Source organism: Cervus elaphus, chromosome 31 (assembly GCF_910594005.1).
Source record: "Cervus elaphus chromosome 31, mCerEla1.1, whole genome shotgun sequence".
In the NCBI taxonomy this organism is placed as follows: Eukaryota; Metazoa; Chordata; class Mammalia; order Artiodactyla; family Cervidae; genus Cervus; species Cervus elaphus.
Genome location: NC_057845.1, coordinates 50,565,856 through 50,579,501, shown reverse-complemented (window position 1 = coordinate 50,579,501; position 13,646 = coordinate 50,565,856). Strand labels below are relative to the sequence as shown.

The 13,646-nt window shown below is 41.8% G+C and overlaps 1 protein-coding gene across 13 annotated transcripts in view; it reads right to left on the bottom strand.

Annotated features, from left to right (window-relative positions):
• BBX (BBX high mobility group box domain containing) overlaps positions 1-13,646 on the bottom strand; it is a 288,912-nt gene that overhangs the window by 92,955 nt on the left and 182,311 nt on the right. The window lies entirely within an intron of this gene.

Here is a 13,646-nt window from a genome sequence, read left to right as displayed (position 1 = left end):
ATAACTAATCAATCTGGAATTCATTCTGACAAAGGAATGAGGTGGGGATTGAGCTTATTTTTTTTTCCCCAAAATACCTAACCAACTATTTCAAACCATTTATTAAATCCTCCTGCTTTCCCCCATTCCATGTATATAAGTCCATTTCTGGTCTGTCTTCTGTTCATAATCTTCCCCTCTGTTTTCCCATCCTTCGACCAATTCTAATATCCTAATGGATAATATCATTCTATACCTTCCTCTATATACAAATATATCAGTAAACACAGCCACTTAAAACGCAAGCTGAAAATTTCATGCTTTAAGTTAATCAGTTTGAGCATCCTCATTTTTAATAACCATATAGTATTTCAAAATAAGAATGTATTGAAATTTTCTCAATTATTCCAGTTTGATAGGTGTTAAGATTACTTATCAATAAAATCTTCATTTTAATAATTTTTAATCTTCATTCTGATAAAATCTTATTATTAAAAGCTGTGTCTAGTTAAAAAAAAAGGGGGGGGGTGGGGAGCGGAGAAGAACATGTTCCTGTGGTTTCCTTAGCAAGAAACTTCTGTTGAGCATCTGAAGCAATTACATGATTCATGTGGCTGCCTCAAGAGTAGAAGTGATTGAGAACTCTAAATGGAATTAGTTATCTGGTATGTTTTTAATAAAGGAACAACAATTTCTTTGAATTGATAGACGAGTTAACAATTCCCAGTCTGTCTACAAAAAAAAAAAACTTGGCATAGGCAACCCAATTTCCAAAAATACCAACGCTATACGGCGAGAAGAGGAAACAGTTATTTTTGTGGCTTATTAATCACTTCAGGATGAGATGCTTGAGTGGTAATTAAACCCATACTGGGTTTTAATACCCAATATTTTATGATATAACACATTTTTTAACTAGTAAAAAAAATCAGCAGGAAATTTTAAGTCTGGCAAGCTGTTATCAACTGGAGACGTCAAAATGATTGCCAGTGCCTAGAGAAAAATACATCATTGAGGCTCAAGGACTTTGATTATGCTATTTAATTACGCATGAATGTGCTTTAGAGTATGTGCCTTTGTATGCATTTATGTGTAATTTCAATTTCAAACAGAATACACAATGTCAAGAATCAAATGAATGGATGGTATATGTGGCTTCGGGGTTCAAAATAACCACATTAACCTCCTCCCACCACACGGCTCCTCTTCTTCCCACAAAGCTGCCAGGCCACTATGATACCATATGTCCTCTCTGATACTCCCCAAATTAATCTCTTCACCCCCAGGAAAACAATAGAAAGACCATATATTGCTAATGACACCGACCACATTTTCTCTTGAATTACAATTATGTGGGTACATCCTACCTCCATCACTAAGTCTTCTCCTTGATGATCCAAGACTAGTTAACTTCATACACCCGGAAGCACCTGGCTTATCAGAACATCAAGATCGGCTAGTTGTGAGGGCTGCTGTAAGCAACCATATGAAACTCCATGCTAAATTATGGTGATAAGTCACTATTTTTATACACTAGAATGGCTTCAAAATTAACACCTTCTCTTTCATTCCTGTGAATTCAGATATTCTTTCTTGAGTGGGAAAAAAAAGGAGGTCTGATAACTACATATAACAGGCCTAGGTGGCAATGTTCTGTTGGGAGAACCACCAACTACCTGGGCCATGGGAGAAAAAAGTGACAACTAGCACAGTCTAGAACAAAACAGGAGGAAAATACGTATTTTTAGCATGAATAAAGTAAGTGAAATGAAGACAGCAATCTTGGGACAAAATAGTCAAGAAAAGTGTGTCTGATCTAATGACCATGAAATACCCCAACTATAAACTGTATACTTTAATAACTTATAGTTATCTGATTACTTTTTAAATCACCATGGATCTATTTTCAAACTGTTGAAAGAAGGCAAAAGAGTCCCTGGCTGGGGTAGGGGTGGGGGTGCTCCTGATTATCATTCAGAAGTAATGAGAAAGAGAAGCATGAAAGAAACGGTGAAGAAAAACATCTGAGAAAAAATAAGGGCAAAGAAGGCAAAATTTTGAGACTTAAGCATATTACTTATCTTATTTCAACAGAGAGGAGGAGGGAAAATGGTTACTTTTTGACAGTAACAGAGACCTACCTTCCTAACTATTTTGCCACTAAAAACCCCACACATTATGAAGTTTGGTTTCTTGTTCTGGTAAAAGAGCAAATTAAGCTAGTAATCTACAGGTAATGAATGAAGCAACTGGGGGACTTTATTCAAAAGGGGTCCTTCTTCCTTTCTGCATGGCAATTCTAGAATAACTGAAGTCAGGTTATTTTTACTATCAGTGGACTCTGTACTTGAAAGAATCAATATCATAAAATTAGGTTGCTGAGATCAAATGACGGAGGCTGAAGGTCCCTATCCAAAATACAGTTGGCTTTTGAACACTTATACACGAAACTTTTTCAGTAAAAACAGACTATGTTACTACATGATCAATTGCTGGTTGAATCTACTCATCAGAGAGCCACAGATACAGGTAGGTGACTATAAAGTTACATAACCCCAGCATTCAACAGTGCACTGTACTGACTGATATTTATCTTATAAAAATAAACCAACCCATGAGTACCCTTTTCTTTGCCAGGAAGAGTTGCCCTAGATACTAATAAGACTAAACCAAATGTAACTCAACTTGGTGATATATTAGGAAAAACTTCATTTAACTATGTTTTTCAAATGCAGCAAGCCCATTCATGAAGACCTTTCCTGAGATCAAACTTCAAGAGAAGTTTAAGGAAGAAATATCATAAAAGTAATAGTACAGAGTGAATACCACACGTAACAAAAGAAAACCATGGATACAGACGCCTAAAGGCCTCCTTCAGAATCCTGCCTCCACCACTAACTGCTCATGTAAAGCTGTCTATCTTGCTGGTCTCTCCTCACATTAAAACTATGTTAACAGTTCTACTGTGAGAACACCCTTCATGTAACACCCAGCACACAGCCTGGCATCAAGACAGTTCCCACTCCGTGGCAGTAAACCCTCCTGACACCCACGGGCTTTTTAGAGGGGGTGTGTATGGGTTCAACAGACAGCCAGGGGTCGCTTTAATGCAGCCTAAGACGTTGTTGCAGGGAGAACACAGATGACTCCCATTCAACAGTGGCCCACGCGCCTTCATCTCCAGCCTCAGAAACTGAAAAAGAAAGATGGAACATTTCTGTTCTTTTGTAGGAGTGATATACACAGTCAGAAATGGACCCTTGGCACAGTCATAAATTCCGTTAAGATCCTCTAGTCTTTCTATCCTCTTGTCTCTCTACTTGGGCAATCAGTAAATTTTGGCTTTTAAAACACTGTGTAAATGTAACTGGGTCACAGGGGTATTTTAGAGTGTAAACTGTTTCCTGAATGTCCAATAAAACTCCATTCAAATCATATTAATGGAAATTCAGACCAAAAGAGATAGGGGAAGGTGAGGCAGGCCTATAAAACCTCATTGTTCCACAGCCACACATTCTATTTGTAAGTAAACACGCTCCTGGTGTTTACACACCCCAGATTGCACCCCAGATTGCAAAGCTTCTGAGCGGTCTCCGGCCTACAGCGAAGAAAATCAGCCCCAAGAAACTGTGATAAAGCGGTAGCTCTAGAGCTTCCAGGTGAGTTAGGGTGACCTGCTTAGACAACTCTTCCGAGAGCGTTGCTGCTTTCAAAATGCTCCTTGCCTCCATTCTTTCAGGGATCCAGCTGACACACACACTGGCAGACACCCCAATTTGGAAGCCTTGCCCACCTCCGAAAACGCTTCCACTTTCTGACTTGTGCTTCTACCAAGGCCCAGGCCACATTCACTTCCCTTCTAAAGCTTTCTGTGAAAACCTTAAGTCAAAATTCATTGCTCTTTGCTCTTGAGCTTTGATCATACTAGACCTTTTCGGTCAAGCACTTATCACCGCATTTCAGTTTTATCTATCTCCATCCTCCTCCCAGTCGGTTGTGAATTTCTATTGGGAATGTGTCATGATTTCTTCCTTTTTTGTCCCTGGGCCTCAAACTGAGGCTGGTATATAGCAGTTTCTGAAAAGGGTATTTATGGCTTGTAATTTCCTCACCTGACACTTAGCCACATAAAACAATTTCCCAAAATGAAGTGTTCCTAAGGATAATTTTTAAAATAATACTAATACGCAACTAATATGTATTAAATACTATTTGCTTCATACTTGATATTCATTATCTCACTTAATCTTTATAAGAACCCTTCAGGCAAACACTAACTACTATGCAACCCAGTTGAAGAAGCTGAGGGTTAAGCCATTTGTCTAGGGTCACACAGTTGGCAGCAAAGGAACTGGCCCGAGACCCAGGAAGTCTCACTCAAGACCCCAAACACTTACCTAGGACAAAGCCCCAATATAAGGCCTTCCACCTGTTAACTCACTGGGCATTTTCTACAGGACAAATAGCTTACGAGCCATGGAACTATCTAAAGGGCACTCTAGGGGGTTGGAAGGTACATCCTTTCAAGGTTCAGAGCAGAAGAGCAAGCATACATCTCTGATACCCACAAGTGACAATTACATTCAGTTCAGTTCAGTTCAGTCGTTCAGTCGTGTCTGACTCCTTGTGACCCCATGAACTGCAGCACGCCAGGCCTCCCTGTCCATCACCAACTCCCGGAGTTTACTCAAACTCATGTCTGAGTTGGTGATGCCATCCAGCCATCTCATCCTCTGTCGTCCCCTTCTCCTCCTGCCCCCAATCCCTCCCAGCATCAGGGTCTTTTCCAATGAGTCAACTCTTCAAATGAGGTGGCCAAAGTACTGGAGTTTCAGCTTCAGCATCAGTCCTTCCAGTGAACACCCAGGACTGATCTCCTTTAGGATGGACTGGTTGGATCTCCTTGCAGTCCAAGGGACTCTCAAGATTCTTCTCCAACACCACAGTTCAAAAGCATCAATTTTTCAGAACTCAGCTTTCCTCACAGTCCAACTCTCACATCCATACATGACCACTGGAAAAACCATAGCCTTGACCAGATGGACCTTTGTTGGCAAAGTAGTGTCTCTGCTTTTTAATATGCTATCTAGGTTGGTCACAACTTTCCTTCCAAGGAGTAAGCGTCTTTTAATTTCATGGCTGCAATCACCATCTGCAGTGATTTTGGAGCCCCCCAAAATAAAGTCTGTCACTGTTTCCACTGTTTCCCCATCTATTTCCCATGAGGGGATGGGACCAGATGCCATGATCTTAGTTTTCTGAATGTTGAGCTTTAAGCCAACTTTTTCACTTTCCTCTTTCATCAAGAGGCTCTTTAGTTCTTCACTTTCTGTCATAAGGGTGGTGTCATCTGCATATCTGAGGTTATTGATATTTCTCTGGGCAATCTTGATTCCAGGTTGTGCTTCCTCCAGCCTAGTGTTTCTCATGATGTACTCTGCATATAAGTTAAACAAGCAGGGTGACGATATACAGCCTTGACGTACTCCTTTTCCTATTTGGAACCAGTCTGTTGTTCCATGTCCAGTTCTAACTGTTGCTTCCTGACCTGCATTAGACTAACTTTAAAACTCTTTGAAGATTAAAGTTCTATAAGTGCTAATCATTATTTATTGTAATTCTAATGGCAATTCTAAACTGTAGACAGATTAAATGAAAACTAACTCATTCAATAAAGTAATACTCTCATTGTAGAAGCAATTCAGTCACTGTTCATGCAAAGTCTTTCAATGCACTCCTTATTGAAAAGCAGCTCTTCAAGTTGAAACTTTAACTCTGTCAAGATGCTATCTACACGCTCTTCATGAATACTAATAAGACACCCACTATTCAAATAATGGCTTAGCTACACTGGCAGGGCTGGTCCCTGACCCCTCCCTTCATGAAGGAAAATGTGTTCTAAGATCTTTAATACTTACACTTCATGACATTTAGCCTTAGGAGAGCTTAACATGGTTCTCCAAATGCATGCTGCTCTAGGCTACAGATAGAGACAACAGCTACCTTGAAAGAGATATGGCACCAAAAGAAGTGGCTGAGGGAAGAAAAGCGATTTACACAAAGAATTCAGTAACAGGCTTGAACGTGTTCCCCATCACACTGCCCTCCCTGCCAAAGCCCGACACTCTGCTTTCCTATAATTTGGGTGGCATTTACATTCTTCACCATAAAATCACCAAATTCCTAGTCTGCAACAGGTCTAGCATAACACATTCGCCCCTTCTAGTTTCTAAATGCACATGGGTGCTTTTTTTTTAAAATCCATTTATTACATAGTCAGGGCATAATTATCACATTGACAAGAATCTGATGTACAAAACAAAGCCGGTGGGAGCCTGTTCCTCATTGACTCTCCACACAGCTACACATATATTTACGGGCCACATGCTGAGCTATGCACGGCGGCAGTCAGGTGTCCAGCCTCACCTCTCATCTCATCACCATCTCTGCCGCCTCCGTTCGGCTGGCAGGCAGGGTCGTCCTGTCTCCCACACCTGTCCTGGGCTTGCTCAGCTCTCCCAGGCACACACCCATCCTACTTCCTATGCAAATCCCTCTGAACTCTCATTTCTAAGGAGCTACTGTTATTTGCCCCAGCTCCTGTCTCTCTCCTTCCGGAGCGCCGTTTTTGACCACCCACATTTAATGTCTGTGCCGTATTTTTTGAAACTTGACTGTAAAACAACCATCATTTTCCTGTATAATACATGTATAATGACTCCATATGAATTCCTCCCAGAGACCCTGGGGGGTAAAGAACAGGCCAGATGTCTTTTTTCAGGATCTGTCAGAGCAAACGTCCCTGTGCTGGACAGGGAGTACCTGAAGGGAACACAGAAACAATACCTTTCCGCTTTCACATTATGCTTTTTCTTCGCATTGTTTTGCTAGGAGGCATAAGAGACACAAGGCTTGAAAGGAAAATATGCAGAGAAGGAAAAATAAGAACCCAGAGGGCTGCTCAGGAGGAGTGGGAAAAGAGAAGAGAAACAGAAAAACTGACAAGGAGACGGCATAAAACGAAATCCAAGTCACTTCCGAACAGCTGTCAGTACGAGACTACAGACATTTTCTTATAGCTTTATTTCATTCTCTGGTCAAGGACTGTCATTATGCTCTCAAAACAGAACATCACAGTACCTCTCCCTCATTAGCACTCTTTTCCTTTCATACCTGGTCTGCTAATTAACCTCAATTCTGAACTCATCCAACCATGTTTCTTTCCCAGTCTATCCCCAGGTGGCTGGCTATTCCCAGGGTCTGATCCTACTACCAAAAGCTCCCAGTCTCAGGCTGATCCTCAGTGCTCATTCATAATCTTTACGTATCTTAGTCTTATCCAATCCCATGGTGCCCACATATGAACAAATTGTTGGTTCCTTCTCAAACTTCACTGATAATGAGGAGAATAACAACCGTTTATATATATATATATATATATATATATATATATGCATAAAACATTTACATATATATAAAATGCTTATATATATATTGCTTCCTATGTGCCAGAACATCATGTGAAATGCCCGGCTGGATGAACCACAAGTTGGAATCAAGATTGCCGGGAGAAATATCAACAACCTCAGATACGCAGATGACACCACCCTTATGGCATAAAGTAAAGAGGAGCTAAAGACCGTCTTGATGAAAGTAAAAGAGAGTGAAAAAGCTGGCTTAAAACTCAACACAAAAAACTAAGATCATGGCATCCAGTTCCACCACTTTACGGCCAACAGAAGGGGAAAAAGTGGCAACAGTGACAGACTTTTATTTTCTTGGACTCCAAAATAACTGTGGATGGTGACCACAGCCATGAAATTAAAAGATGCCTGCTCCTTGGAAGGAAAGCTATGACAAACCTAGACAGTGTATTGAAAAGCAAAGATTAACACTTTGCTGAAAAAGGTCCACATAATCAAAGCTACGGTTTCTCCAGTGGTCATGGATGGATGTGAGAGCTAGACCATAGAGAAAGCTGAGCGCCGAAGAATTTATGCTTTTGAACTATGGTGTTGGAGAAGACTCTTGAGAGTCCCTTGGACTGCAAAGGAGATCCAACCAGTCTATCCTAAAGGAAATCAGTCCTGGGTGTTCATTGGGAGGACTGATGTTGAAGCTGAAACTCCAATACTCTGGCCACCTGATGCGAAGAGCTGACTCCTTAGAAAAGACCCTGATGTTGAAAAACATTGAAGGCAGGAGGAGAAGGGGACGGCAGAGGACGAGATGGTTGGCTGGCATCACTGACTCGATGGACATGAGTCTGAGCAAGCTCTGGGAGTTAGTGATGGACAGGGAAGCCTGGCCTGCTGCAGTCCATGGGGTCGCAAGGAGTTGGACATGACTGAGCTACTAAACAACAACTGCCTAACACTTTATATGAATTAATTTCTGTAACATTCCATACACCTCTTGGAGAAAGGAACTGTAACGGTCACATTTCATACAGGGAGCGGCTGGGAATGACAAAGCTTAAACAACACGTCCAAGGCCATCCTGCCAGCATGGGGCAGAGCCAGGATTCAAGCCTAGGCTTGTCCTCAGAGCCCAAGCTTCTCCATACAGTCCTTCCCAGCAAAATCCTAGTCATTCTAAGAAATGCCTTTGCCTCCTGGTTAACAGAAAAGTCTACATATGTGGACCCTCCCAAAGTCCCACCCTGCCTACCAACTTCACAACTTCGTTTCTTCTACTTTTTCTCAAAGGCAGAATTTCAAGGCCGGCCCCTTCTCTCCCTCCCAGCTTGTGCTTCTCATCTTTCCTGCTCCCCTGGACCATTAGATGTTCCGTTTGATGACGTACTGATGAACAGTCACCAGTTGCTCCCAGTAAAAACCTTCTCTTTTGAGAAGAGCCTGGACACAATTTCAAGTCTAAAGCCCTCTCTGAATCCTCCTCCTTTAGCTGGCCCTCTGTTCTGGTACAAACTGCCTTCCAGCTCTCAGGCCAGGGGGCTGCCTAACCCCAAGCCACAGAACTAGCCGCCAAGAAGAACTGGCCTGCTCGGTACTCACACTGTTCGCAGGCTCCACCTTGCACTTCACTTACTGACTTGTTTCCTAATCTTCTCGGTTCTAAAATCCAGGATTAATTTCTTAGAAAGCACTCACAGCTCATTCCAGCTGCGCCACAGGCTCTGGCTTCCTTCTCCACCTCACTATGATTCACGCTTGCATCTTCAATTTCTAGACTCTCAGAGAAAACACACTGCCTCCACCATATCCATGGGGGACTTGCCAGAGCCCGCGTGGTTCACAGAAGCTGGACATTCCTTCCTTTCACAGAAACATCTGGAAAACACACACATCTTTTCTCCTTCCTCACCAATTCCACTCATTGCAACTGGCTTCTAGCGCCGGTACCTAATCTCTCACCGCCTCACGTGTGGTCTGCTCCTCTCCACTCCCCACGCGGGCTCAGCAGCCTGGTCTCCCTATCTATGGCTGTGCTGACTTCGATTCTCCACGCTACAAATGCGTGCTCATGCCGTTCTCCTGCATGCGAATCTCTTCAGCAGCCGCTCAATGTACTCAGGAAGATGTCACACCTCGGCCTTCATACAGTGCAGAAGATTCTCCCCGACTTCGTCCCTACGTAGTGTTAAGGTAAGGCTCATGTTTCTTGGCCCCAGGCTCACTCTTAGCAGTTCTACCTACGCTGAGCAGCACGCTATCACCAGGAACTCACCTCCTGGTATCTGCACGACTGCTCCCCGCCGTGAGGCTAGCAGCCTGCTTCAGGCCAGGGCCTGGACCTCACATCAGCTCCCACTGGCCCTTACGAGTCTGAGACAGAGGTGCTTCTGAGGCTTCCTCACAATACCCTACACTCAACATCCCCCCTTGAAATGGCGAATCTCCCTTGTCATATCCCTCTGGGCTTTGACAGTCACGGTACGAACTCGAGCCCACTGGTTCAGTGAAGAGTCTCAGGTTTGCTCCCTGAAGCCTCTTCCTGTCCCTTTCATTGCTTCTCACTTGCCCCTGCTTCTTTTCTGCTCCTTCCCACCACTCCTGGCTCTTCCTGCCTGCCTCGTGACCCTCCATCTCAAGAGACTCCTTACACCAAGTTCAAACCACATTCTCGAACTCCCAAACCAGAACAGCTGACAATTTTACTTGTTTGGAAATACCAGCTTCTAGGCAGCAAATGTTAAAATGACTCAGTGAACAATTCTGACCTCATACGAGAAACAATTACTATTCCCTTTTCTCTTGTACCCATCACTGAACACTAATCTTCCATGCACCAGTTTAAATACAGCCCTTTAAATAGTAAGAATGATCATGCATATTTTCACAAATATTTTAAAATATTTATATTAAACTCTATCAGGACTTCCCTGATAGCTCAGTTGGTAAAGAATCTGCCTGCAATGCAGGAGATTCCAGTTCAATTTGTGAGTCGGGAAGATCTGCTGGAGAAGGCATAGGCTACTCACTCCAGTATTCTTGGGCTTCCCTTGTGCTCAGATGGTAAAGAATCTGCCTGTAATGCAGGAGACCTGGGTTCGATCCCTGGGTTGGGAAGATCCGCTGGAGAAGAGAAAGGCTACCCACTCCAGTATTCTGGCTGGAGAATTCCATGGTCTGTATAGTCCATGGGGTCTCAAAGAGTCAGACACGACTGAGCGACTTTAACTTTCACAATAACCAAAGTTAAAAAAATTTTCTCTCATTTATATTAACTTAAAAAAATTCTAAACTAACCCATGCCTTTTTATTAGCTTGGATGTCTTTCACCATCCTGATCTCTACTTACAACTTAAAAAACAAAACCAGAAACAATGGTTCCTGTTAAGAATCAACAATCTATGATACCTCTAAATGGAAATCTCTTTTTACTTTGCCAATAAAGGTCCATCTAGTCAAGGCTATGGTTTTTTCAGTGGTCATGTATGGATGTGAGAGTTGGACAATAAAGAATGCTGAGCGCCGAAGAATTGATGCTTTTGAGCTGTGGTGTTGGAGAAGAATCTTGAGAGTCCCTTGGACTGCAAGGAGAACCAACCAGTCCATCCTAAAGGAGATCAGTCCTGGGTGTTCATTGGAAGGACTGATGTTGAGGCTGAAGCTTGAATACTTTGGCCACCTCATGGGAAGAGTTGACTCATTGGAAAAGACCCTGATGCTGGGAGGGATTGGGGGCAGGAGGAGAAGGGGACGACAGGGGATGAGATGGCTGGATGGCATTACCGACTCGATGGGCATGGGTTTGGGTGGACTCCGGGAGTTGGTGATGGACAGGGAGGGCTGGCGTGCTGCGATTCATGGGGTTGCAAAGAGTCGGACACGACTGAGCGACTGAACTGAACCGAACTATTCTTTACTGTTAAGTGATGGCAAATGATTTTAAGTTACATTTAAATTTAGTTCACTTAACAAAGCAAAACTTCTCCATCTTAATGGTTACAAAACAAAACTATTTTCCCATAACATTAAAAAGAAAGAAATCCCTCTTATTTTAGTAGTTGTAGTGTTTACTGCAGCAGCTCATCCTAGCTTCTGCAACGCCCACCTGCTTTACACTTTGGCACACTAGAACTGAGTTAATTTGTCATTTTCCAGATTACATACCGGAAGAAGGGAGGATGGTGCTTATCTTTATATTCCCAAATGCTTGGAATACTGCCTTGACTATATTATGCAATTAATAAAAAATGCTTGAAAATGCATTAACTAAATGATTTTGTATCAGATTGCGCATTTGCCAAGGAAATTAATTAGAATACACAGGGAGTTATGATACATTTATATAGTTTCTGTTTAACTAGAGTTAAGCAGAAAAACCATTTGTTTTATACCTGCTTCAAACTTGGTAAGATTTTTATTTTTCCTTAAATATTTTCTGACTTAATACACATGATACCAAAGTGCCTACTTGCAGCTTCAGAGTCACAACAGGGCCCTATTCAAAGCATTAAACATTCCATCTATATTCCTATCAGGTGTTACAGCCCTTTCGAGGGTCTGGTCTGACTGCTCTAACTTCTGACTGCTCTAACTTCAATGCCAAGTACCGAACGCTCTTTTCCTTTACTCATGAAATGTATTAAATCCATGGTATTTGTTTTAAGAAGTTCTTCAGTTCATAGAATTAACAAAATAAGTTCCTATTTCTATACCATTTGCCTGTTTATTCCCCCTCTTTGGAATACTACCAAAGAGAGAATATAAATAGCTAGACATTTTAGGATGACCCGAAATTCATTCTTCCATTTTTCTTTCAATGCACAGTATGCAAATAGGTATTACCCACAAGATATGTGGTTTACTGAGGCATCCTGGATTATTTTTCTTACAACCTAATTTTCCTAAGTTTGCTCCCTCTGCTGGTTGAATTTTTATCCTCTAGCATCCTATTTAAATACAAAAGGCAATGTTTTATACTATAAAGAAAATAAAAACTCCTCTATAAAAATCATAAATAAAATTTCAAATAAACCTAGAAAGTCACTTAAGAAGCTCTTCTACATCAAGGCATGGCATTAGCTGACTTTAGGGAGAAGCAGTCTTCCCAGTATTGAGTTAAAGGCAGGGATTTTCCAATTTAGTTATCATTTTTCCTCTAAGCAAGATCCTTACCTCTACCAAGACAATTTCTCATTAATTCAGTTCTTTCTAACCTGGAATCTCCACAGTACTTTGCAATGAGTGTCTAACCAAGTCTTTCCACATTTACACAGACAGCATTACGGAGACAGGGCAGGCAGGAGGGAGCACCCTCACTCCCACATACAATGATTTGTCTCGGCAGCAACAGTTAATGGCCGAATACATAATCAACATGGGGCTACAGGGCTACTCATGTGCCTGCACTGTTTTTCTCCTTTCACCTTCTTTTTTTCAAAGATGGAAGCTATTTTGCTGACATATCTTAAAAAATTGTTTTGATTTTGATAATAAAGACCTTTATAAGAAGAAATTGGAGGTACATTTCCCTAATAAGTTGTAAATACATTTTCTAATAAGAAAAATCAGTACTGCTCTAAAAACTTCCGGGCTACTTTAACCGCTGCTCCCCAACCATGAAACACAGTGTGACTTACAGATTGTATCTATTAGTTTATCTAATATGACACAGCCCTGGGAAGTGGGTAGACGTAAGCCCATTTCACAGCTGAGGAAGAGGAGCCTCACAGAGATTTACATCTCCCCAATGTCACGGAGGGGCAAAACAGAGGCAGAGCCTAAAGGCTTGGGCTTTAATCTCTAAGCATAAGTACTTTCTTCCACCTGACTGCATCACTGATTTTAGTTTTAAATCAATACATTTATTTTGAGAGGAAAATTAATGCCACTTTATAAGCCTTTTTGAGCATTTGTTTAGTGCCTTAGCATTTACTTAGCTAGAAAATTCCCAAATTTTCATTATATTTCAGGAGAGTCCTTTGTATGGATTTAGACATACTCTATATACTGGGGGAAGGGAGGGATTCGGAGTAAGAAAGCATATGTATCTGTGAATATTCAGTATACTTTTCTTCACTTTGCATTTTGTAAATATTGATGCTGCAGCTCCCAGAGTGCTCTCCTAAGTAGTTATGACTGACAGTCCATGAGTGCTGTGTCTCTCAAAACAAATATGCTTTACTGACGGGCAGCACGTGCACCTCCATCTAATTATTCTGAGAGGCAGGGTGGAACAAGCAACACGATTCCTCG